Source organism: Anas acuta, chromosome 27 (assembly GCF_963932015.1).
Source record: "Anas acuta chromosome 27, bAnaAcu1.1, whole genome shotgun sequence".
Taxonomy (NCBI): Eukaryota; Metazoa; Chordata; class Aves; order Anseriformes; family Anatidae; genus Anas; species Anas acuta.
This window is the reverse complement of record NC_089005.1, coordinates 528,628-554,938: the sequence shown is the minus strand read 5'-3', so window position 1 is coordinate 554,938 and position 26,311 is coordinate 528,628. Positions and strand designations below refer to the sequence as shown.

The window sequence follows — 26,311 nt, the reverse complement described above, 5'->3', positions numbered from 1 at the left end:
CTCCTCCTCAGCGGCCTGATGGGGCTTGTAGTCGCCGCCGGGCCGCCCCCTCGGCGCCCCCCGGGCCGCGCTCCCCCCCCGGGGCAGCCCCCGGGGCGGACACCTCCGTGCCGCCGGCGCTGCAATCGCGGCGGGGCAGCGGCCGGGGCGGCCGTGGCGGTCGCAGCGCTGCGTTTGGACCAAAATCCGGGCGTCCACCTCCAGCAGCAGCCGTGCAGAGCCCCCGGCGTGGGTTCCCCCCGGGATGACAGAGGTGCGGACGGGGAGAGGGAGGGGACGGGGAGACGCCCGCCGCGATGCTCCCCCAGCAAACCGCGCACGGGGGAGTTGAGCCAGGAGCAGGGAGCGTGGGGGCTGCAGAGCCACCCCCGGCTTTGTCCCGGTTTTGTTAAAGTTGGCCCCGAAGGGGTCCTACAGGGCTGCGCTGTGACACCTCGTGATGGAAGGCAAAGGGACCGTGCCCCTGCTGCTCCCGTTCCTTGGTTGTGGTTTTCTGCTCGCTCCATCACTGGGGTGCTTGGATGGGGAGAACCATCCCTGCTCCATGCTCAGGGATCTGCCCGCAGCCCCGGCCCCAGCATCGCATCGGGGCCCAGCACGGGAGTGACCACAAGTTGTCACCATCTGGTGGCACAACTGGAGTATGAGCAGGTCCTCCTGGACGGAGGGGGAGACCAGCACTCCCCAGGGGTGGCCTCAGGCTGCCGAGAGCCCAGGCTGGGACCCTGAGGAGCAACAGGGCCCTGGGGGCTGAGCTGGGGCTCGCTGCCTGCTGGGGACAGGCGGAGGGGCAGGGAACGAGGACTTGGCTGCAGCAGGGAAGCGCCAGCCCCTGCCCACCCCTGGGCATCCTCCCTGCCTTGGGCACGATGTCCTGGGCTCCTCTATACCTGATGCAACTTCAAGGCAAGGCAGATGCTAATTTCACATGAACCCGGGCTGGTTTCAGCCTAACTGCCCTTAATCAGGAACAGGATTAAGATAACCTGGAAGGAGGTCGTGGCTGCCACACAGCCGAGCAGCTTGCCGTGCGTCGGGCAGCCTGCGGGCAGCAGCTGGAGGGGAGCAGCTCAGGTTTGGCTCAGCAGAGGCTCGCTGTGCTGGGGCATGCTCAGGCCCCTCTCCTGCTCCTCCAAAGCACATTCTCCTGTGCTCCTGCTGTGGGACCAGCAGGGCCTGAGTTAAAGGTGCTGGGAACCTGCACCGTGCTGGGGAGCCCCCCCCATCCACATCCCCACGCAGGGACACACGCTGCAGGCTCCACACGTACACAGCACGCACAGCAGCACCCCACCAAGGCCATGGGGTGCCCCCCACCACCCACTCGCTCCCACGTGGCACCAACACCACCCAAGGGTGAACCCCCACCATCGCTGCCATCGGACACAGGGACCCCGGGCACAGTGCTGGGGAGCACCCGGTGCAGCCTGCCCAGTTGTTCCCCTGTGTCTCCAGACTGGTTGTACTGGGAACCAGAGCGAGCAGGGGGGACACCAGAAGGGCTGAGCTGGGAGGAGGAGAGCTGCGGCACAATGGAGCGGTTCCCCCCTGACCTTAGGTTTCCCAGTTACAGATCTGCAGCTCTCCCCTCCTCCCCACCACAAAGGGAGCCCTTCCCAGTCCCTAATTCTGCATTTAGAAAACAAAAGCAGATGCATCTCGTTCAGCTTCGGAGAGGGGGAGGCAGGAGCAAGTGCTGAAGAACAAAGAGCTTTCCCCTGAAAGATCTGACGGGACAAAGACTTTGGCAGCTCCAGCTCTCCCTGAAAGGGCCGGAGCCCATCAGGGTGCAGCTCTTGCAGGCAGCTGCCGGGCTCCTGGGTCCCAGCCCGCAGGAGGGGCCGTGCAGGGTGCCGGGGGCCGGCTGCACACGCGGGTGCTGCTGTGCTGCGTGGGTGCTCGAGGCTGGACGGGCACCACTGCGGGGCACCAGGGCTGCAGCCCAGTCCCGTGGCTGGGGCAGGAGACCTGAGCCGTGCCGTGAAGGCAGCCGGAGCCTCTGCCTGTCCCTGTCATCATTCCTCTGCTTCCCCCGCGCTGCGGAGGCTCCCAGGTGTGCTGGCCGACCTTGGCAAGCTGAATCACACCAAGCGGCTCCAGCACGCTGTGCCAAGCCCGGGGCTGCCCCAGCTGCAGTCTGTGGGGGGGGGGCAGCCTGCTGCAGGGCTGCTGGAGCCACCTCGGGGAGCAGCCGAGCCCCTCTCGAGCTCCCGGCCTCCAGCGGGTACGGCACAGGGAGCTCTCCCGGCAGCTTGCACAGCACCAGCTTTCCCAGGAAAATGTGACGCAGGGAAATCAGCAGCGACGGGAAGCAAACATTAGCTCCCGGGCGTGATTTAGAGGCTAAGTGCAGCCTTTACAGGAAGCCCCCTCTCTCGCCCCTCCGCTGCGGCTCAATAAAGCCTTATTAGCGGCTCTGGCTGCAGCCACAGGCACTCGGCTGCCCGCGGCCCCAGTCTGGCCACACGGGCACTGGGACGCGGCTGTCCCGGGGCGAGGAGCTGGCTGCGGGGCCCCAGGACTGCAGCTCAGCTCGCTGCCCCAGCACCCTCCTCACTCTGAGGTTTTTCTGCTTATTTTCTTTGACCCAAAGCAGCTTTTTGCCTTCCTCGGTTGCATCCTGCAGCACCATAACAGCCTCCATCTGGTGCTGCTGTCATGATGGCGAGGAAGGGAAGCGGATCCTTCGGGTGCCCCCGCCTGCCCTGGCATCACCACACCAGCCAGAGGAGAGGCCAGCTCCAGGAGCAGGGGTGCTCCGGGCTCCCCTGGGACCACCCTGGGGTCACAGACGTGGCGTTTGGGAGGCTGAGCAGGAGCCGTGCGGGGGATTATTCCCTGCCCTGCACCTTCGGTACGAGGCGGGCCTGACTCCTGCCCCCGATCGATTTGCGGAGGGAAATTAATGATGTTTGCTTGCCATGGCCCCCTCACGCCGCAGCCGAGCTGCTGTGAGTGCTGCGCTGCTCCAGCCCAGCTCTCGCAGGGCTGCGGCGTTTAATTAACCATCCCAGGGGACGTGCAGCATTTTCATTAGCTGCGCTGATGCTGTGCTCATCCCACGCCCCTCGGCCCCCTCTGGAGAGCCCAGGCAGGCTCAGGGCCCTGGGACGGAGCGGGTCAGCCCCTGGAGGACACCCCACGAGGTGCCAGGAGCACCGCAGCCGCTGTCCCAAGGGCTGGGGCGAGGTGTTTGGTGCCGGGCACCCTTTGCCTAGGGTCCCAGAGGGGCTCCTGTGGCTGCAGGATCAGACCCGCAGAGATCTCCAGGGGTAAAGGGAGGCAGGAGAGGGGCGATAACAGCGGCTGCTGCTGGCTGTGGCCTGAGCCTAGCAGAGGAGGAAGCTCCCGATAACAAATGCGGGTAATTTACAGCTTTCCCCATGACACAGGCAAAGAGCAAGAGACAAATCACTGGCGCACATCGCCCCCGGCCCGCGAGGGCACGAGCTGCTCCCTTTATCACATCCGCTCAGCCCCATCCGCACAGCCCAGCTCCTGCTGGGAACGGGGGGCGCAGGGTGGCACCACGCAGGCTGCTGGGGCAGGATTTGGGTTTGGGGGCGCAGGGGGTGCGGGTTTCTCCTCCCCAGGCAGCTCCGTGGGCACCAGCAGCCGTCGGGGCCGGGAGGAGCGGGCGCTGCGCCCCCCTGGTGCTGCACAGATTCCGCCACTCAGATAATCTGATAATAGCGTTTTGTGCACGCTGTCATTTAGGAGCCCAATGGCAGCTCCTTTCATCAGGAGAAAGGCTGCAATTATGTGTCATTACCCATGGGCTATGATTTTTCTCCCACTACCTAGAGTGGTGTTTTTTTGTTTTTTTTTCCCTTCTTCTTTCTTTCAAGCAACACTTGGATATTTATAGCGAAAAAAAAAGCCACAGCCAGCAACAAAACAACCGGGGAGATGGCTTTCCCCTGCACGGGTACAAAATGAAAGCAAAGCGAACGCTGAGCAGCCTCCCAGCCCGCAGGGAAGGAGGGCGACCCTCGGGGCCCCGCAGTGATGCACGGGCGCTGCGTGGCCACGCTGCCCCCCCGACCAGGCGAGGAGCTGGGCACGAGGTCCTTGGTGCTTGGCTTTGCCCACTCCCAGGGAAGGGCAGGGAGGATTTTTGGAGCCCAAGGAGTCTCCGTCCATGCACCCGGCCCAGCGGTGACCCCGCTCACGGTGCCCGTGCCCCACTGAGGAGCTCCCCGCGCACATCTGGGTATTTGGGGAGGATTTCCCCGGGCTCCCGGCACGGGCTGCTGGTGCCCTTTAACGTGGGGAGTTTTCTCCCCGTTCTCAGGCTGGCTTCCTGTCTAGACAGCCCTGAAGAAGCCGCTGTATTTATAGAGCAGGGCAGAGAGCTTTGCCCGCTTGTTTTGCCAAACCCACACAAGGCTGCTGCTGCTGAGGCCGGAACGGAGCTGCCTCCCACACGCTGGAAGAGGGGAGGAGGAGGAAGGCAAAGCAAACCACAGGCAGACCCTAAACTCCCTCACCCCCTCCAGATTGCAGGAGGCTCCTCTCACCTTCCCCCGTGGGCTCTCTGGGCTCCTCTGGCCCTTTCCCTGCTCCCGCAGCACCCGAAGTGCCCCTGCCCTCCTGGGAAGAGCAGCTACCCAGAGCAGAGGCAGCGCTCCCATCACACCCCCCCCCACACACACCGCCCAGAAACCCTCCCCAGACCCCAGCAGGGCTCTCACGTCCCCCCCAGCCACTTCCCACCCTCGCTGCACTGCCCTGCACCAGCGCTCAGCCCCTCGTGCTCACACATCTCGCACACCCCCAGGGCTGGGGATGCTCCTGCAGGGCTCTGCCAGCCTCCCCGGGCATCTGGGGGCCGTAAGGGGCCGAAGGCTCTCTCCTAAGGGTGTCTCCATGAAGGCAGAACGCTTCCCCCCTGCCCTTTGACAAGCAGTGAGATGGAAGCACCACGTTCCTACATTTAGCTTTTTCCAGCTCATTTCTTCCACCGCCCACTTTCGGAGCCCTTCCTGCCTTGCTCGCCCTGCCCGGACGCATCCCCTGCAACCTCCAGTCCGCCCGTCACCTCCTCCAGCCCCTCAGAGACCTCTCCAGAGGGACGAGAGCCACGGGGCACGGCCACAGCACGGGGCAGCCCCCAGCCCCACACCAGGCCCTGGTTGCACCAGGAGCCGGGGCCGAGCCGCAGCCCCCAGCGCATCCCACCAGTCCTGGGGGCTGCAGCCTCGGCTCGTCAGCAGCGGCTTTCCTGGGGCACAATGGGGCCGTGCTTTGGGATCACATTTCCCATTGACACAGGAATGCAAACCCGGCAGAGGGGGGGTCATCCCCTCCGTAGGGGCAGCTTCTGCACCCCGGGACACCGCCCCAGCCCTGGGGGTGCCCTGCTGCTGCGCCCCCGCTGCCCCCAGGGCCAGGCAGGGGATGGGGCTCACGGCACGGCTGGGAAGAGCTTGGTCCCACACCACAGCCCCAGGCAGAGATAAGAGATAAGAGATAAGAGATAAGCAGCCACCAGAGCTCCCCGGTGCCTCGTCCTCAGCCAGCACCTGCAGTGCAGGGCTGCGCAAGTGGCACAGAGAGAGCGCAACAGAGCCCAGGTGCATAAAAGCTTCTTAAATTGGATTCTTATTGATTAATTCCTCGGGGATTAATCTGCGGGGCTAGGAACCATCCTGCGGTATGCTCGTTCTCCGATACTTGGCTAGGAAGTATTTACCCTTCTCCTGGCTGATGGGCAATGGTTTCCAAGAAGGCTTCAAAGCCTGCGCTGTCTGCGTGCTGTGAAGGGCCCCAGCAGAGCTCTCTGGCTGCCTTTTGGGGCTCTGTGGGGACTTTTTGTGCCCATGTCCGGCAGCTCCGGCCCCCGCTGCTGGGCACCGAGGAGGTGCCATGAGCAGGGCTGTGAGGGGTGGGGTGTGAGCCCCCCGCAGCGTGTCCCGGCGGTGGCAGGGTGTCTGCGCACGAAGGACTGGAGGAACAGAAGCTTCCAGGAAGTTTCCCCGTGACGGATTTATAGGGACGGTGCCCTTTTTACAGGAGTTCATGCTGAAAACAAGCTGCAGATGCTCTCCTTGGGGTCTCCAGCAACAAGCCCAGATTTACTGCTGCTGTCTAGCACTCGAGCAGGGAGCGCCGGGCGGCAGCTGCGCTCCCAGCCTGGGGGCAGTGGCTGCGCGTGGCCCCCGCGGTGCTGCAGCTACCGGGGGGCTCGGCAGAGGCTGCCACCCCACAGCCCCCGCTGACGGCATCCCGGGGCAGCCCCCGGCCCTCTCGTTAGCTCTGACAGCTGCAGCACGCGATGCCGCCGAGCTGCTGCCGGGTCTGGGCACGGTGGGGAGCACAAGGGTCCCTCTGTGCTGCGCGGGGGGCAGAGGTCGTCCCTGTTATTGCTGGGAGACCCGGGGGTCAGGAGCTTGCAGAGGCAGTGTGCTGGCTGGATGCTGGGCACACTGGGGGGAGCGGGGCCCTGCACCTGGTACGGCCGTGGGGCTGCGGCCAGGCTGCTCCCAGCACTGTGCTGGCACATCCCTGCCCCACCAGCATCATGGCACAGCTCTCCTCGTCCTCCACAGGGCTTAGAAACCTCAGCTCCGGTGCTATCCCGGGGCTTGCAAGGCATCGTTCCAGCTGAGCAGCCCTTACCCAGAGCAAAACGTCTCTCCGGTCCTTGGCTCTGCCACGGCACTCGGTGCTCAGTGCCCTGCCCCTGCCAGGGCTGTGAAATGCTGCCTCCGAGCTGTCTTAGTGCCATGGGCTGAGCTGAGGAGGGCGATGGCCTTGCAGGAAACACCTGCCCCATTCCCCGGGGAGCTGGGCAGCCCTGGGAGCCGGCAGCCGGCACTTTGGTGACGGAGGTGAGCAGAGGGCAGGCGCAGAGCTGCATGCGGAGAGGAGGGGTCGTGCCCCAGCCTTTCAAAATGCAAAGCACCCCCCTGCCAGCAGCCTGAGTGGCAGGGAGCTGACCCCGCTCCGTCTCTGGAGCTCTGCTGGGGGATGCTGGATGTGCCCTGCACGGTAACGAAGGCAAATTGATGCAGGAGAATCATGCAAATCCTTCGCCCAGGAGCAAGGGTGCCAGCGTGCTTGCTCCAGCTGACAGGTTTGCTGGGTCCTACCCTCGAGCCAGGCAATTCCAGCTGCCTTTGTGTTCACGCAGCAAATTCCCCTCTGTGGGGCTTTGGGTGGGTGCTGTGCACGCGTGGACCCCGAATGTTTGAAGCCCCCCCCCGAAACGCCGGGGTACGTGCTGCAATCCCAGCAGATATCTGCTGCTCGTGGCCATGCGGTCAGCAGCTGCAGCCCCAGGCAGGGGGAAACGCTGAGCCTCCGGCAGCTCTCCGAAATCCCAAACGTGCTGCTCTGCCCGGCTGGGATGGGCAGAAGGCTGAGGGGAGGGGAGAAGCCACCAAAAGGGCCAGGGCTGTGGCAGCAGCCGAGTGCTGGGGCAGGGGCTGCAAAGTTCGGCTCCATCACTTCCATCGGCACCCAGCGAACTGCCGGGCTGGGCAAGGAAGGGAAGGGAAGAGCCCGGGACCCTGCCCGGCCGCGGGGAGCTGCCTGCGGGCTGTGCAAACCAAGGAGATTAGCGCTGGGATCGGAGCGGGTGTGAAAAACGACCCCCGTTCCGAAGGGATAAAGCTGCTTTTCTCTCCTGTGCGCTGGGACCGCGGAAGCAGAATCCAAGTTTAATCCCTTCCGCCTGATCCTGCTCGTTAGACATAATGTAATTAACGGGACGGCGAGGAGCTGCAAAGCTGTTTGTGCTCCAGGGTCACACACGAGAACAACAGGGCACCAACTGACGCCGGGGCAGGCCAGACGGTGAAGGAATTTGGGGGAATTTCGCACAGACGAGAGGCTCTGCACGGAGAGGGCACCGGCACCGGAGGCAGCGACCCGCCGGGAGCTGCCAGAGCCGAGCTGGGGCTTGTTGGGAGGAGGCCGTGGGGCTGATGCTGCGGGAGCTCAGCGTGCACGGGGGGCTCCGTGCACCCCCCCTGCAGCCCCGGGCGAGCTCTGTGCTGCGCCTCAGCTGCCGTGTGCCTGGGCTCGTGCCAGCCGCCTCTGCCCTCGTCCGCGGTATTTATAGCCGGGGACCTCGACATCTCCGGCGTCCCACGGCACAGAGGTGCTGCGGGGGGGTCCCGCTGCCTCCTGCCAGGAGCAGGAGCCCAACAGCATCGCCCACCCCAGCCCCCCAGACCAAGCACCCCGACACAGCCCCGCTGCAGCTGGGTGAGGGGCTCATTGTGGGACCCCAACCCCGCCGGGGCTGTGCTGGGGGCCCCTGGGGGCACAAAGCGACCCCTCAATGAAATGGGTTTGGAGAGGTATGGACTTGGAAGGGAGCCCCCGGCCCCCCATGCCCGGCCCCTTTGGGTGCCCCCGGCCCCTCCCCACCTGTCACGGCCGGCTCCTGGGCCCCGCTGCAATAAAAGGGCCCATTTATGTCGGGCTGCCAAACAACCGCGCGCGGCCCCCGTGGCCTGGCTGAAGACACCCCTGGCTGTCCTTGGGAATGCTCCCGAGTGCCAGCTCCAAAGGCAGCTGTGGTGGGCCTTAGATCTTTATGGCCAGTAAAGGGGTCCATGGCTAATTTATGCCCCTCCTATAATTTACAGCCTCTTTACAGCTGCTGTAAAATGACCTATAAATCATGGGCAACATCATAGGCCAGAGACAAAGCCCCCGCATCGTCACCTGCCAGCTGGCCCCAAGCAGGGGCGGTGGCCGTGGGGGGACAGAGCCGGCAGCAGGTACCCCCACGGCACGGCTGTGCCGGGAGCACTGCTCGGGGAGCCGAGGAGGAGGAGGAGGAGGATGCCCAGAGGCATCACAGCACGAACGACCCCAGGTCTTGTCCTCCTGCAAGGTGCTGTTGTGTGGGGTACCTGCCCCTGGAGGCTGCACGACCCCCCCATGGGTCCTGGGGAGGGAGAACCAAACCCGACCCCACGGCGAGGAGAGCCCTTCCCGCCCGGCCCCGTGCAGGAGGCTTCCCAGCCTTGGCTCCTGGAGGGGGCTGCTCATTAGCACCGCTCCTAATTTGCCCAGATGTTGTGCTGGCTGGGGGCCAGAAGCTCCCCCACCCCGGGCACGCTGCCCCTGGCACCAAGGGGGGCAGATGAGACCTTGTTGGTCCCCTGAGCACGCATCCCTGCGGCACGGTTGGGATGGGGCTGTCTGGGAATGCATGGCACAGGGGTGTCCCGCACCCAGGGGTGTCTGTGCCCACGGCAGTATCTCCCTGCCCCAAAATGCAGCACCTCCACCCTCAGCTCCCAGGCAGAGCTGCCCAGCAGCAGTGTCTCCACATGGATGCAACCATGAGGTAGCTCCGAGGGGCGCGGGGCCATGGCAGGTTTGGGGGTGCAGCATCACCCCAGCCCCGCTGCTGGCCCGGGGGCTGCCCCGTGCCCAGGGCTGGTGGCAGCGCTTGGCCACGGGGAAGCTGCAGCGCTCAGCCTCTCGCAGAGGCTTTTGTTCCCACCGTGCTGCAGAAAGGGCTGACGCAAACGATCGTGGGGAGGAAGCAAAAAACCCCCAAAGCCACTGCATCCGAGCTGGCAGGAGGTGGTTTGCCTTTGGGCCGGAGCAACCGCTCTGAACTCCGCTCCGCGCCTTCCCCGGCCGGCAGCAGCCTCTGTTGGCTTTGGCAGGGGCCTGGGGTTTCTGTTGCGCAAATCCCCGGCGGCCGGGCTCAGCTGGCCGGTGTCGGGTTCCCGGCACAGTGGCTGCCTTTGTGCCCAGGTGCGAGGGCACAGCAGGTGCTGGGCGGCCAGGGCAGCGCCGGCTGCGCCATCGGCACCCGCGCCCCGCGCCCTGCGGCTGTCCCGGGGCGCCGCGCTCCTGGGGTGCCGCGGGGCTGAGCTGCTGCCCCCCGTGGGGCAGGTGCCGCCCCCGGTGTTTGGTTAAACTTCCTCCAAGCCCTGCTTACGGCCCGATTTTTGCCAGCCCGTGACCCCGCAGCACAGGCACTAGGGTGGGTGCGTGTCCTCGGCTCGCAGCCGTTTCCTAAACGCTGGGCTGGACGTCGGTCCTCCTCCTGGCCTGGGCTTTAAATAGCTCTCCTGCTCAGCTGTGCGCGTATATATACAGACGTACATATTTAGATGCACCGATTACAAACCATTCCAGTGCGCAGGAAGACAGAGGTGGCATTTTTAGGTGACAAAAGACCCACAGGGACAACGGCCCAAGCGTACATCTGGTGCGACGCAGCTGGAGGCGCCCGCAGTGGCCTCACCCGAGGGCTTGCGACGAGGCTCAGGGTGGTGGGGGGCAGGCACCGGGGGCCTAGGGGTCTAGGGAGCCCGAGGTGGGACCTGCCCGCCCCTCCTGCCAGGACACGCACACGCTACGCGAGTGTCGGAGCTTGCAGGGCTTGATGGAGGATCCTGCCGAGCCTTAATGCAATTACCAGCGACGTGCGCGAGCACTAAAGCTATTACCGAGCCGCAGCCTGCGTGCGTGGCTGGCTGGGGAGCAGCAATTAGGCCAGGAATAGCACCGCTACTGAGGGGGTGGCAAGGAGCCTGGATGCACCCCCCGCATCCCGGGCAGCGTCCCCTGCTTGTCCCTCACCCTGCGTGGCCAGGACACGACCGGGGCCGGGGCTCTGCGGGGAGCTGCGCCCCCGGCACCGTGCGCGTCCCCGTGCTGGCACGAGCCGCCCGCTCTGGAAGCGGGACCAAAACCAGCGCGGGCAGGAAGGGAAGAGCAATTTTGCTCTCAATTGCAAGACTTCGGAAACATCGGGCGGGCAGGAAGCTGCTGCCCAGGGGCGAGGCCGGGGTCGTGGGGCTGGCAGCAGACCGCAGGCGCATCCTGCGCCCGGCTGCGCCCTCGCATCTGCGCCGCGGGATGCGGTGGGGAGGAGCGGCCCCGGGAGCTGTGCCGCTGGGACGGGGATGCTGGTAGCTGGGGCTGGGCTACGGAGCGCATTTCTGAGATGTTTTAGGTTATTTTGGTTTTAAAGTAAAAAAAAACAGAAAGTGAAATTTTATCTGCTAGGGAGAATGTGAGGTTTCAGTGAAAAAAAAACACAACACAAAACTCCAGATTTTCTGTTCTGCTTTGTTTTGACAAAAAGGCCAGCTCCGTGGGAGAACCTCCCCAGTCTCCTCGCTGCTGGTTCTCTGGCACAGCCCGCAGAGGGGTCCCCCCGCATGAGTGCCGCTGGTGCCCATGTCCTCGCTGCTGGCAGCACGGGGACAGCTGCCACTTGTGCCAGGGCTCTCGGTCCTGCCCTGCAGCCTGGAAATGGATTTTGCAGGCCCTCCATTAGCGAGATTTATTGAGGGCTGTGCACACACCGCTGCTGCTGCCGAGGGGGCCGGAGGAGCCAAGGCCCAGCTCGGAGGCTGCAGACGGAGGAATTGGTGATGGATGGGCAAGGAGATTGCACAGCGGCTGGCATTGCATTTCACCGGGCTGCCAGCTGCTAAACCTCCCTGTCCCAGGCGTTTCTCTGCGGGAGGAACCTGCCACCCCACAGCCCTGCCCCGCTTCTCTAGCACACGGGCAGCAGCCCCCGTTCTCCTGCAGGGCTTTTTTTTTCTGACAGATGCGGGTTCTTCGCCGTTTCCCTCTGTAGGACAAAGGCTCCTGCGGTTCCAAGGCCGCCTCCGCAGATGTTGCTGCTGCCCGGGCACTGGGAAGCGGCCACTTGGCTCCAGAGCCGGGCACTTACGGGACCAGGAAGCTGCCGGCCAAGTGCATTCCTGGCACGGCCGCGGGGTCTGTGCCAGGGGCCGGGGTGGCTGCGAGGGCTGGGCTGTGCTCCTGCTGCTGCTGCTGCTGCTGCTGCTGCTGCTGCGTGGCACGGGGCGGGCGATCCCCATCGCACCGCGGTTCCCCCACGGGAAGCCCCGCTGTGGCCAGACCCTCTGAGAGGAGCTGGAAGTGTAGGGCCCCGTGTTCCTGTCTCAGGGCTGGAAATCCCAAAGCAGGGGGAGGACGAGGCGCAGAGATACAGCAGTCCCGTGCCCTGTGCACACACATCCGTGCTGCAGTCCTGCACCAGGCGGCTACCAGCCGGCACGGGGCAGCTCCCGGGGGTGCAGCCCTCCTGCACGCTGTTTTGGGGGCAGGATAGGGCCCTCCTGCCCTGATTTATGCCGGGGAGGAAGAAGCGTGTGCAGGGCTCTCATTGCAGGGCTGTGCTTTCAGAGCAAAGCTCCTAATTACGCGGGCTGCTCCACACTGTAATTTCGGAGAGCCCAGCAGACACGTCTCATTTGTGGTCTGAGACAGATTTAACCTGCGCGAGGGGTGCCAGGAACCTGCCGGCCGTGCCCCCGGGCAATTTCTGGATGGAAATTCACCCAGCCGTGGAGGGGAGCCAGTGCCCAGCCCGGCACCTGCAGGTGGGGACTGGGGCCCCCCCTTCGCCCCTGGTGAGGACCCCGGGGTGCAGCCGAGGGGCTGTGCGGGGGGAGCCCTCCCACAGCGTGGTTGGAAATAGGGACGAGCAGGAGGGGCAGAAGGGGAAGCGGTGTCCCAGGGGTTGCTGGAGGGACGGAGGGAGAACCAACAGGCGTGTTCTCGGGAGCGAAGCCGCCCGGAGTTTTCCAAGCTGCTCTTGCCAGCAGAGAGCTGGCGGCGGGGTGGAAGCCGCGCTGTGTCTCCGGCGTTCTGGGGTCTGCCTGCGTGTGTACTCTGCTGGGCTGCTCTTTCACTTGCTGTTGTTTGGCCTGTTCTGATGAATTATTTAGCAATTACGCTCTCTGTCGCTCTGACACCTCCGGTACATGCAGAGGCTCTGGCAGATGGGCGCTGATGAGCTGACGTGTCCTGGTCCCTGGGCTACAAGGTCGTGCTTTCCAAAAGCAGAACCTGTTTGCTCTCTGCTGCCTTTCTGACGAGCAGAAAACCAAAACCACCGTGTTTTTCTCAGAGTGTGACCCGCAGTTCTGGGAATTTCTGCATTCCCCAGGTGAAGCCTCACTTGTTTTGCACAGCAGGGTGCACAGCAAGGGCCGTGTCCAGCCTGGGGAAGGGCCAGGGCCAGGACAGGGCATGCTCGGGGCTCCCCAGGGAATTTTGCTCCCCGGGGAGAGGGCAGAGCTGCCTGGGGGGGCTCCTGCAGGAGCAGCTCTGGTGCACTGAGCTGGGCTGCTCCCAATGGGATCATCTCTCACTAATGCACAGGGCGCGCTGAGAAAGGCATCATCCCTGATATTTACCAGCTCATTAAATAGGAAAGAGGAAATTAAGAGTAAAACGCAGGGTTAGTGGGAAGGAAGGAGCCCAGGGGAGGGGCAGATGCTGCGCCTCTGCCTCCAGGAGCAGCCGCTGAGGGAGCAGCAGCCGGCTCAGCAGCCTGGCAGAGATACAAAACGGTTCCCTGTGTTTTCAGGCTCCTGTAAGTGCAAACTAATGCATTATTTACAAGACACAAGTAAAGCAGCCTCTCACACCTCTCCTCCCTTTCCAGCACCAGGGTTCCTGGTCCCCTGGAGGCGCGCTGTGGGCTCGGGACAGGCTGCTGGGCTGGGCTGGGGAGGCAGCTCTGGGGAGCCAAGAGCCTGTCTTGGAAAGCCTGGAGGAAATAGCATAAAAAAAGGGGGCTTGGGGGGAAAAAAAATCCACCTGAGTGCACCTCAAAAGCCGCAGAGCAGCCGGTGTCACCCCTGATGCCCGTGGTGAGCAGCTCCCCGCCGCGGGGACGGCGCCGCTCTGGGCGTGCAGGCATGTGCAAAGCCTGTCCATAAACCCAGGTGAGGGTGTTTAATTGCCTCCTCTTAACAGGTGCTAACAGTGCAAAGGTTAATATGAAGGGTTAAACTCTCAGGTTTGTGCTGCCTGTTCCCCACGGATGATGCCGGCCCCAGGAGCTGCTGCCCATCATTTCAGGCACACGCAGGATGGGAGAGTGTGGGGGGCATCCCCACAGCCCCCCTGGGGCCGTCCTGCAGCTGGCAAATGGCCCAGGGGGCTGGGCACACTGCAGCCCTGCAGGAGAGGTGAGAGGTGCCAGGCACGGGGAATTTCCCCCTTCCAGACCCAGGCCGGCAGCCCCACAGCCCCCATCCCGCGTCTGTCCTGCAGGCGCTCGGCTCTGGCCCTCGTCCAGAGAAGCACTTAAGAGCATCCCTCTTTAAATACAGGAAATTCTTTGAAAACACATAAAACCCATCGATTCGAGGGCCAGAAGTAGCCCCCAGGCCCGTGTGCCCAAGCCTGGCTGGCAGGTCTCCTGCAGCCCCCGGCAGGGATGGAGATGGCGCAGCCCCCCCCGTCCTCCCCTCGTCATCCTCGCTGGTCCCTGAGTGCGCCCGGCTCTCGCTGTGCCATCCTCTGCACGAGCTGATTGAAGAGCTCTCCAGTACCTGGCGGTTCTGCCCTTGCAGGTACTCAGACACCGTAATCAAGGCAGCTCTCAGCCCCCCTTGGTGAGCTGAGCAGCCTTTGCTCCGCAGGCCTCCCGGGCTAATCAGGCTGTGCCAGCTCCCCGTGGGGTGCCGGGGCCGCTCTCCTGCTCCCTCCCCATGGTGGGGACCTTTGCCAGGTGCCCTCCCCAGCCCAGCTCCCTCCTTTTAGTGCTCTGCGCCACCTCCCCGACACCTCTGCCCCGTGCCCCATGTCCCCAGCAGGGATCTGGGGCTTCCTTGGCTTTGTGGGAGCCGTGGGGGCTTTGTCCTGGGACTGCTCGTCCCCTGGGGCAGGGCAGAGAGCAGACAAATTCATTCTCCCTGTGGAAGTGTGTCCCATCACAAAAGACACTGTATGTTTTCATCTTTCCCCTGGTAGGTCACCAAAGCTGTGCGTCTTGCCCCGAGCCCCCCAGGGGCCGGCCAGCCCCCCCCCAGACGGGGCTTCCCCGTGCACCTCTTGCCGGCAGGGCAGGAGCTGGAGGCAGTCTGAAACCACCAGTTCCTCCCAACCAGAATTACTAAAAAGCAGCCGAGTTTCAAGCTCTGTTCTTGGAACAAACGCAGGAGGCCTCCAGGTGCCTCGGAGACACGTTGCCTATAAATCAGGGTGATTAGTGGCCTTATAACGGCGGGGGCATCGATCCGGGCTGGCGTGCAGAGCCACCGCGCCGTGCCGCCGAGCCATCGAGCAGCCGAGGAGCCGCGTGCTGGCCTAATGGGCAGTGATGTATTTGCGGAAACAGCTGATTGGGTTGTTGCTGGGCATTTTTTTCTTTTCCTTTTTCCAGAATTGTTCAATCAATGGCCTTGTTCAGGCCGGAGGCTGTTCCAGGCAAACACTCCGGGCTCCGTCACGCAGGCTGCGTGTGCAGCGAGCCCATGGCCATGGGAGCAGAAGGCTTCCTGCCTTCAGCACCAGTGCTCCCAGTGCTCCCAGTGCTCCCAGTGCTCCCAGAGCCAGAGCTGCATGCTGCCCCTTCCCTCCCCAGCCAGAGCTGCAGCAGCTGGTTTGGGCAATGTGTCACGGAGTGGCTGCTTCTCACCAAATAACGGGAACCGTGGCCTTTTGTGCTTTCCTTCTGATGGCTCAGGACTTTGCTTGGATGTCGGATGAGCTGCGGGCTGGGAGTGGCAGCACGGGAAGGGGCAAGGACAGGAGGCTGGGCATGGCCCCCCCACGAGCTAGGGAAGACACTGGTGTGGAAGTCAGGCTCCCCGTGGCAAAGGGCTTTTCCCATGATGACGGGGCAGTTTTTCAGGGAAAAAACAAGTGGCAGATGGCTCTCGGGGGGATGCTGCTCAGCGCTGCAATACAATATTTTCTGGAGGGTTTATCCAGCCCTTCAGCGTGTCCCAGGCGGGGATGTGTGTGAGCTGAGCTGCCCGCCTGGGGCTGGGGATGCTTCACCCCCCCCTTCAGCCCTGTCCTCGGGGCCAGGCGATGCGGCCGCCTCCCTGTAGGTGCCACCAAGGCAGCGTCACTTTGTCCCCAGAGCCAGCAGCAGCCTGTGGCAGAGCTGGGACCGAGTCCAAGCCCCTTGGCTCTGCTCCAGCTCCCTCCATCTGAAACCATCCTCCCCCCCCGAGCATCGCCTGCTCCGTGCACCCGCGGGGATCCCGGCCGTGGGGTTTGGCCGTGCCCACGGTCGCTGCCGCCTTCCCCCGGGCAGTGGCTGCAGAGGCAGGGGGCTCTGCTCCCTGAGGTGTTTCATTTAAAAGCCACTTTCCCAATGCTCATTCTGCCCATGTGCCAGGTGGCAAGGAAATGTTTCTTCCCCACATCCCTGCCGAAAGCCCTCAATAGGGCTTTTGTCACGGGGGCAGCGTCCCCTCCTCGCTCCCGACCGCAGAGCCGAGGGGACGCTGCCCGGCTGAGACCTGTCAGAGCTCTGAGCGAGGGCTGGGACCCTTCAGTGCGCAGCGCGTGCACTACCTTAGCAGCACTATTTCCTTTCCTGAGGCCTAATTAGGGTCTGAAATCAAAAGCATAACAACCCTATTTCCTCTCGCTCAGTGGAGCTGTGAGAAGTAAGAAAGGAGCCTCCTGGCTGAGCGGCCTCGGGAAGGAAAGCACGTAAAAATGTCAGCAGAAACGCTGCTGCACGGCGCGGCGCTGCTGGGGCTTGCTGTGCCAGGGCACTTCCAGGCAGGATTTTCAGCACGGTTCTGTTTGGACACCTAAATGAGGACCAGATTTCCCAACACGATTTGGGTTGTCGCTGCTCCGGGTTGGAAGGAAATGGGGGAATTCTCCATCGCTGCTCTCAATGGGAACTGTTGTGCACTAATCTGGTGCTGGAAACCTGAACCCATGTGACCAGGAATTTGCTGGCAATGGCATAAAACATAGGCTCTGTCCTGGGAAGTCAAAATGCCTGCAGAATTATTTATATGAATGCTTCAGATTGTCTTAAAGAGAGACACTTCGCAGAGACAGCTCCAGCAGCTTATGCAAAGGAGCCATGCAAATCAGGCTGATAAATATTTAATAGGAGGCAAACGCAACAAAAGGTGTTTGTGTTCTGCCCTCGGGGTGTGAGCGCAGCACCAGCATATGGTGCGTGTGGGGTGCGTGGTGCGTGCGGTGCATGGGGGGTGTGCAGGGTGCGTGGTGCGTGCCGTGCCGCAGGGTGCTGCAGGGCTGCTCTGCTCCCCGAGGGAAGGAGCCTCCTGTGCTGCCTGGGGGTGTCTGGGGGGGGACAAGTGCCTGCAGGGCTGCTCCAGGTCCCTTTTCACAGGGCATCCGCAGCCCCACAAACGTCCCTGCTGTTCCCAGTGGTGTGAGCGATTTTGCAAAGTTCTGGGGGGTGGTGAAGGGCAGGGGACAAGTGCTGGGCACCAGTCCTTTGGTGTCCTTTGGTGTCCTTTGGTGTCCTTTGGTGGCTGTAGGGCAGCTGCTCAGGGGTACCAAAGGCACGGAGGGCACCAAGTTGGGTGGGCACTGAGGCACCCGGCCCTGCGATCAGCCCGCACTTGGCACTACGCACTGCCAGGGGAGCCTGCAGGCTGCTGAAGGTTGCGAGGAGGAACAATTCTCTGGAAGGTGCCCATCGCTGGTATAGAAAGCTGTAAGTGCTTGCTGCCCTGAGGTTCGGGGTACTGCTGCAGATCTGCCCTGCCTAGAAACCCCACCTCACGCTCCTGCACACGAAAACGTCTGTCCAGAGCCAGCTGGGGGTGGAGGAAAAAATTAGGCAAACCGTGCCTGGATGCTGCGAGAGGATGCGGCAGGCAGCTAAGAATAGCAGTGCCTCCTCCAACTTCCAGCCTGGCCGGTGCAGGAGGCCGGTGCTGCCCGCAGCAGGGCACTTCTCCCCCTAATGCGTCCGCAGGGAGCAATCACGGGGAGTGGCTGGGAGGAAGCACACTGCGGGCTGAGCCGAGCCATGCCAGGTTTCCTGCTTTATTCTTTCCAGTAATCTGTTAAAATAACTGGAATGAATCAATAACTGCATGCTTAATTCCCTTCTCGCTCTGCAGAGCTCCCGCGGCCGGCGCGGTCCCCCCAGGCTGAGCCGCGGCTCCGAGGGGCTGCGAGGTGCCACCCCCAGCCGCCCCCCCGGGCTCTCCAGGCGCTGCTGCGAGGGGCTCCGAGCTCCTCCGGTGCCACGGCACTTCTCCATGCAAACCGTTTCCCTGTGTTGGAAGGCTCCTCAGGGGAAAAAAAGCCTCTCACAAACCGATTTTATGGGTGGCTTCCAGAGGGCACAGAAAGCAAAACAAGGCACTTGCCTGGGGTCACTCAGCAAATTAGACCCGAGCCGGGAAGGCAGCCCAAGAGCCCACACTCCCACCCCCCTATTTTACCCTCCAGGGTAAAAAACAAACCCTTCCTGCCCATGGCTGTGGCTGGTGCCTGGCGCTGCTGCACGGTGGGTGCAGGGGACCCGGTCGGCTCCTGCCAAAGTCAGTGAAAGTTTCTCATGCATGGAGCTGAAATTCATGTGCATCCACAAGAATTCCCCCTCCCCACCTTTTTTTTTTTCAGTCTTGGAAATGCCTTGTAAATCCTAATGCAACTTGGCAGAAATAAGATCGTGTTTTGTTGTGCTACCCCCCAGCATCCTTCTGGGAATGGGAACGCTCAGGAGCATCGGCTCTGCTTGTGACACCGGGCACAGATCTGCGGCTGTCAGCAGCCCCGCTCCTTCCCTGCCCGTCCATGTTCTCCTTGCACTCTGCGAGGAACAAGGGGAAGTTTTGAGGACTGGGGTTGGACACACGTGGGTTTGTTTTGAGCTCCGAGCAGCGAATGACTTACAAGCACCGCGGGTACTTCGTGTCCCGTGCTGCAATACCCTGGTGTGCTCGGAGGGGTCTGCGCCGACCTCGCAGCCAGTAACTTTTGAACTCCTCCTCGACAGGGTAAATTATGATTTAAAGATGTGCGAGCTGAACTCTTGGCTCCTCTCAAGGGCTCTTTTCGGCTGATGGATGTGATTCCGATCTGCAGCTTCCTCCCTCTGTGTCGGGGCTGGGAGCCGTGCGGGGGGGACGCTCCCCTCCCCAGGCGTTGCTGCCTGCGTCCCAGTGCGGGCAGGATCAGCCCCTGCCCCCTGGTCTGACCCCCCATAAGAGATCGAGGTCCCAAACCTCAGCACCAGGCTCACGAAGCCCCTGCGCTGCTCAGGGTTGCTCTGGGAGCGTTTCCCCAGCTCTGTTCTGGGGCAGGCAGGGCTGCGGGGCCGCACAGCCCTGGTCCTGGCTGCCTCCCCGTCTGTGCTCTCCTCTTAATTAGGAAGGGGCTTTTGTTCCATTTGCCCTGCCTCATTTCGCTGTCTTTGTTTTTCTTGCAAAGCCGGAGTTCCTGATCCACGCTAACTTCAGCTGGCCGGGTAACAGCGTGTGTGTCTGCATAAGTTATCACCTCCGCGTCTCTCACACCCCCGGGGGCTGGGGGCTCAGGAAGGCTCGGGGCTCAAAGCAGCCCCCGGCCCTGCAGCGCTCCAGAAAAAACACATCTCCCCCTCCGGAGAGCGGCGGCGTTGGCAGGTTTGGCTGCTCGTAAATCAGAATTTCCTCAGCAGTCGCCCATCTGGTGGGTGGCACGGCACGAATCCCACGGGCAGGGAGCCCCGAGGGAGCTCGGCAGCACCCCTGGCCTGGCCCTGGTGCCCTTCTGCAGTGCCCCTCTCCGTGCCACGGTGCTTCAAAGGTCCTGAGATGGCTTCAGGAGCACCTCTGGATGTTTCTCTACGTGTACGGATGCAGCCAGCCTTGCCGATACCTTGGGTGGAAAGGGCGAAGCACAAGAGCAGCTCCCAGCCATCCCTCCTCCTCCCTGGGCTCCGCAGCAGCCGGGGTCATTTTCTCCTCCCTGTTTCCTCCCCATAATTCACGGCTGGCTTGCGGTTTTTGACACTCGGATCACTCCCGATAAGAATTCCCCACCATTATTATGCAGATGGGCTTTATGAAAGCCCCTGAGTGCTTCTTGCCTCTGCAGTGAGGGGCTTAGAACAAAGCCGTGTTTATTTGCCAGACGCTGGGCGAATGCTAAGTGGCAGCACCGGGCACAGCATCTCCGCACGGCCGGCACCACGACAACACCTCTCTGCTCCCTCCCAGCTGCTAGAATAGAATAGAATAGAATAGAATAGAATAGAATAGAATAGAATAGAATAGAATAGAATAGAATAGAATAGAATAGAAGGTTTTTTCAGAGGAGTTTGCAGCCGTGGGGAAGGGGCTGTACTGACACGCGGATGGGCGGCGAGCCGAATTTATGGTCCGGAGAATCTGGGGTGAGATGGATGGGGCAAGAGATGAACGCGGCTGTTTCCCCCTCACCGGCACAGGCCTGTCTTTGAATTCACAGGGAACACCTTCGCTGCTGATAAATAAAAGAGAAATATGCTTCCTGCTCGGCCGCGCTGATTGCAGCATCCATCAGAATTACTGCGCTGCTGGCAGGCTGTGCGGAGCGCGGCGCTGACAGATCCCCGCGTGGAGACGGATGGGACAGCCGGGCACTTCATTCAGGAAAGATGGGAGAAGTGAAGGATGTGTTAAATGGCAATAACCCCTCCATGAAGTATTTCACCGTGTCAGACAGCAGTAAATGATGGCGGCTGTATCCAGCCTTGATTATTTCGTGTCTGTTTGCAACCTTCCATTAAAAAATGTACCCGCTCTCTAATTTAGCAACCCTACCCATATATTACCTGCGTGGTCGATGTGCTACACAAATGCCTCGGATAATGAAATTATAAGCAGGAGGAAATCACATTTTAATAGAAATCCTATCGGGCAACATGCCACGCCAAAATCGCATTAACAGGGCAAATTTTGTAGGGTGAGTTAATTTCTCGTATTAAACCAGCTGGCTGGAAAAAAACCAGCCGCACCTTCCGGGGCACCTGCCTTTCCTCAGGCTGCACAGCGGCCGTGGCGTTGGTGGGAGCGAAGTGGGATGCTCGCTGAGGGATGGTGTGAGCGCCCGGCCCCGTGCCCTGCCCCACTGCCCCACAAGGTGCGGGGCAAAATTCCACTTTCGAGGTTTTTTTTGCTTTGTTGCCACCTCCGTCATTTTCGTGGAAAGTTGTGTTGCGATACATGCATTCTTCTGAAGCCAATCTGGGTCTTTTTTCCAATTTTCCGTAGAAAAATCGGGCTGTTTTTCAAAGAGAACAAAGCCAATTTCCAAGCAAATACGGGTTAGGCTTTGGTCTGTTTTCCAATCAAAGGGTTTCTTTGCCTCACAAACATGCCAAAAGGTTGCTTTCTCGAGTTTCTCTGTGTGAAAATCACGGTTTCACTGGAATTGGAGGAAGCAGGGAGTGAAATCCTCACTGGGGGCTCACGGGGCTGGTCCCCCCCTGCCCAGTGCCAGCCCCTGGGTGAAAGCCGAGGGCACTGCTGGCTCCATCGTGCTGCACGGGGTGCATCAGCCGCTGGCTGGTGGGGATCAGGATGAATTCGTGTGAATTCTGTAATTCCAGGATCCCTCAGCTTGCTGGAAGCACCCAGCCTGGCCGCAGGGGTGTGGGGTCACAGCGGCCTCATCGTGCTCCTGGGGTACCTCCACGAGGCACCACCAGCCCCGGTGCCCCGCAGGGCTTTGCAGCCAGGTGGAGCCACGCACGGCGGTGGCCCCGGGACGCCGAGCACCCACTGTCTGCAGGGGAAACCCGAAGTTTTGTCGGGCTGCGGGGAGCAGTTGACAGCAGAAGTTGTTGTCTGACAGGAAAAGCAAAGCTCGGCCGCGTTTCAATGTGCTATTAATAACGGGCTGCTGCAGAAAGCGCTTGGCAAGTGGCAGCAGCTCTGAATTACGATGAAAACTACTGATAATAACAACCACCTGACTACAATTGGCTCCAGTCGCTACGCCTTTCTCAGGGACCTCCGACAAGCTCACGTGTAACCCCGGGGGTCAGGCTCCCGGGGAGCACCGCCCGGGCAGGGCGGCAGCGGGGGCTGCAGCCGCAGGGTGCTGCGGAGCTGGGGGGTGTCCCGGGGGGCTGGGGGCTGCGGCAGGGGCTGGCCCTGGCTCTGTGTCCTCAGCTGGCGTGGTGGCTTTGTCACCTCGTGCCCTGTGCGGCTGCCAAGGTGGGACATGGGATCCTCATCCCCTGGCTCGTGCATCCTGGTGCAAAGGCACCCTGAGCAGCCCTAGCCTGAGCTGTGCTGCTCGTCCCTGCCCATCTCCATCCCCATCCCATCCCCATCCCCATCCCCATCCCCATCCCATCCCCGTCCCCATCCCCATCCCCATCCCCGTCCCCATCCCCATCCCCATCCCCATCCCCATCCCCATCCCCATCCCCATCCCATCCCCGTCCCCATCCCCATCCCCATCCCCATCCCCATCCCATCCCCGTCCCCATCCCCATCCCCATCCCCATCCCCGTCCCCATCCCCATCCCCATCCCCATCCCCATCCCCGTCCCCATCCCCATCCCCATGCCCGGGGGTTTCTGCCCCCCTGGCCCCCAGCTCCCCCTCCAGCTGCAGGCTGCAGCCCCTGCGCGCTCGTGGCTCTTGCAACTCGGGAACAGATGTGGAGTCGAAGGAGAGGATTTGGCAGCCGAGAGCTCTGTAATGAGGACTAAATGCTTCGCTGTTCCCTAACAAACTGAAAACAACGCGGGGCTGGCGGGGGGGCTGCTCGCCCTGCGCAGGGGCACGGCGCGGGCGGCTGCTGCGCGGGGGCTCGCGGGCTGCCTGCCAGCCCCCCGACGGGCCGGCTCCAGGAGGATGCTCCTCCGCTTGCTTTGATTCCTCCGAGGATCCCAAACTGAGATGCTCCCTCAGGGCCCCGAGCTCCCCTGCAACGCTGGAGTTGAAAGGGACGGGGGGGCCTTGGCTGCCTTCGGTGGCTCCGTTTTCCCAGCGAAGCGTTTCACGTGGGAAGAGCTCGGCGGCACAGCGAGGGGACCTCACGCTAATGGGAACCATCAACCCGGCCCCAGCCCCGCCACCAGGAGCCCCTGAGACGAGGGAGGGAGCAGCGCCGGGGCTGCGGGGCTCTGCTCTTCCCTCGGTGCCCCAGAGTGAGCATCTCCATCGGGAGGGACAGCCTGGGGGAGGACAGGGGGGCTGTGCTGGGTCCTGCATGGGCTGTAATTCACGTGTGTTACCCCCTCCCCAATGCAAAGCCAGGCCAGGAGCAGCCCTGCCCATGGGTTTGTTTTGCTCACGGATGTTTGGAGGCTCACCTGAGCCCCGTGGTCCTGCCCCACCGCTACCAGAGGGGCCGGGGATGCTGCTCTGGCTGCGATGCCTCCTGCCACGGGGACCTGCCCCGGGGCCTCCTGTGTGGCCTTTCCAGCCCGTGACCGCTGGCAGCCGCGGGCTTTCATCCCGGGCAGGAATGCCAATTAAACGTCGGCTCTCTTGGTGTCGCTTACCCAAGAGCTCAACTCTAACCCTTCGCCTCTCGTATTGAAAACCAAGCCCCGCAACGCCTGTTAACATCTGCACAGATGTTCAGGGAGGGAGCTCCACGTCACCGCGCCGCACGGGCGGGAGCAGAGCACAGCACGGCTCGCTGGAGGAGGCAGTGCTTACGGGGGCATCGCTGCTCCCACCAGGGAGGGGGGTCCCCAGGGACGTGTCCCCGCAGAGCCTCAGGCTGCCACCCGTGTGTCCTGGGTGTGACGGCAGCCAGGTTGTTGCCGCAGCTCTCCTGGAATTCCGGAGCTCTGGCACCTCTCCTGCCTTTATCTCCCGAAATCTGAACGAAGCAGATGTTGCGCGCGCGACCATACGGCAGGAATTCTCCGCCTGGATCTGCAGCCTGAGTTTAATTAGCCACCTGAGCCCCATTCTTCCTCCTGGCAGCAGACGCGCACTTTAATTAATCATCTCGTTTTATTTACAGGGAGAACACGCTCTCTGCCCGTGCCCTGCCTGCATCTCAAGCCCCCTCTGCTTTTATGGTCCAGGTCCGGCCACGAGGAGCCCCCGGGGCTGCCCAGGAGCTGCTGCTGCAGGGCTCAACGAGCTGCTCCCAGCCCAGGCTCCAGGTTGCCATTGCACAGGAGCTAAAGCTCGGCTGGCGTGGTGCTGAGCTCCAGGGGACGGGGCAGAGGAATGTGTTCGCCAGCAAAACGTCCTGAGGACGCATCCAAACAAGCCCAGGCTCCCCAAAGGACAGGACCCGCAGCTGGCTCCAGCAGGTAGCACCAGCACTCTCAGTCTCTTTCTAAAAAAAAAATAGAAAGAAAAAACAATAGAAAGAAAAAAAAGGAAAGAAAAAGCAAAGAAAAAACAAAACCACAGTAGGTTGGTCCTCTAAACACAAAGATTTAACAGTGGGGCCATGGGTGGGCTTAAATATGTCAGAGTCGTGGAAAAATGGAGCCTTGTCTCCTTGTTTTCTTTGGAAAAGACGAAGGCAGGCTCAGGGCAGTGAACCCAGAGCCAGCGATCCTGGCACGCCGCTGGTTTCTGTTCCGACCCAGTGATCCCAGCCTGCAGGTCGCGGGATGGCTGCGTGGGGAGGCAGCGTGGGGCAGGGGGTGTTGGGGGGCTCAGAGGGGCACCGGCTCCCTGCTGCCTCCTGCCCCCCGCCATGCCCATGGCCCATTCATGTTCTGTGCCTCAGGAGGGGGGAGAGACCCTCCCTGCCCGAGAAATCCCCAGGTAACTGGCAAAGCACCAGTGCAGGGAGGGAAGTGGCAATGTCCAGTGCGATTGTACCGAGTCTGGGCTGGTGGCAGCGAGCTGCGAGGTTTTGGTGGTGCTCCAGGTCCCCATCAGAGCAGCTCAGGGCACAGCCCTGTGCCAGGAACCTCCTTGGTGAGGACGAGGAGTGCCAGAAGCTGGGGACCCGTGGTGGCATGATCAGAGCTGCTCCCACCCTGCCCCTTCCTTCTGCTTGTGGCCCCCGCTGGCCGTGGGCACGGTGACAGGGAGCTCTGTCCTGGAGGGCACCGTGCGAGGCAGCCTCTGAAGGGCTGTGGGTGCGCTCCCATGGACAGGGGCTTGAAAGACCGTGGAGGGGAGAGGGGAGGAGCGATACGGAATAATATTGGGAGTGTAGAGATAAAAAAAAAAGGGTTGCAGAAAGATGATTATAAAAGCATAACCCGTTCCATATGCAGCCAGCCGAAAACCCACCCAGTGCCTGCGCAGGGAGCTGGGTCTGGCGCAGCGGCCGCGCTCAGCCACGGCACGCAGCCGCCGAGCCGCTGGCACCGGCCAGCAAAACAAACACGGCGCTCGGGGCTGCTCCAAGGAGACCTGGCTGCCCCCGCGCCTGGCCCCAACCCCAGGCATTTTCCAGCTGCAGAACTTTCCATGACAAAGAAGGGTTTCAGGAGAGGAGCCTCGGCGCACCGGGAGGAGGAGAACAGGAGCCGGGAAGCGGAGGAAGGCTGCGGCTCGGGGGACAGGGAATGTGGCTTGTGCGGGGGACCCGGGCTTGTGCCATCGCCTCCCAGCCCTCTGTCCCCAGTGCCTGGGGATTGTCGAGGGGGGCAAAGCAGCAGCACGCAGGGGGCACTGCTCAGCTCAGCCCTGCACAGGGCTCTAGGGGCTGTGGGACCCTGGCTATAGCACGTGGCATCGCCTCACACCCCCCTAACAAGACCTTGACAAACAGGTGGTGACGTTTTGGCCACCAAAGTCTGAAATCGGTTTTTCTTGACCTGGCCTGTAGCTGGTGTCCAGCGTGCAAATAGCAAAGTGCTGCTCCTGCAGCTCCTGCAGCCCCCGTGTCCCCCCAGCCTTGCCAAGGTGCCCTCGCTCTGCCCAGGGGCCCCTCAGGGTGGCACCGAGCGGGTCCCAGCCCCTCCGGGTGCCTCGTGCATGGCAGGGCAGGTACACCTCGGCCCTTGGAGCAGAGCTGGCCAGGTCTGAGCACGGGAGGCAGAGCTGGCCGGGCTTGCAGGTGGCTTTCTGGGTCAGATCCTGTGCCAGGCCTTCCCAAAATAGATCCTCTATTTTAATCCGTTCGTTATTTCTTACCGGTTTCCACAAAGCACTTGTTATTTCTGTGTCCTGTGCCATTTGTCTTCCCCTTCCAGGCGTTCCTGCTGCCAGACGATGGCTCGTGGTGGCTGCGGCAGGCGTTTGATGGCACGCTGCTCAGAGCTGGCCCTGGGAGCACCTCACCAGTGACAGAATTTTATGTATCTGCTGTTTTTCTTCCTTCCTATTTCGGTCTTTTTTCCCCCTCCAATAAATCCTAACAGCCCAAAGCGCAGGGCTGAGGAGCAGCAGCTCTGCTCTCACCCCCTCTGCTCTCCCTGCAGCCTCCCAGCTGCCCACGAGGCACGGCCTGAGCCCCTGCCCAGCACAGGGGGATGCTCTGGGAGGTGAGCGTGGGGTGATGAGGGTGAGCTCGTGGTTGCTCATAAACCAGCACGATTTAGAACTAACTAGGGCTGAAACCATTCCATATCATAAAGAAACAAGCGCTCCTTCCCCTGTCAAAATCACTGCGCGGTGATGGCGTTCCCGAGACCTTGTGGGCTGCAGAGAGCAGGGGGCAGGTCACAAAACGG

At 62.2% G+C, this 26,311-nt stretch overlaps 1 long non-coding RNA gene across 2 annotated transcripts; it reads left to right on the top strand.

The window, feature by feature from the left end:
* Window positions 1–76: 76 nt before the first annotated feature.
* Window positions 77–26,026, top strand: LOC137845223 (uncharacterized). Of its 2 annotated transcripts, XR_011090140.1 has the most exons (3): window positions 77–253; window positions 23,683–23,980; window positions 25,832–26,026. It is a non-coding gene; the product is annotated as an uncharacterized lncRNA (long non-coding RNA). The 2 variants fall into 2 exon arrangements; XR_011090139.1 differs by lacking the exons at window positions 23,683–23,980; window positions 25,832–26,026 and adding an exon at window positions 20,176–20,496.
* Window positions 26,027–26,311: the final 285 nt, after the last annotated feature.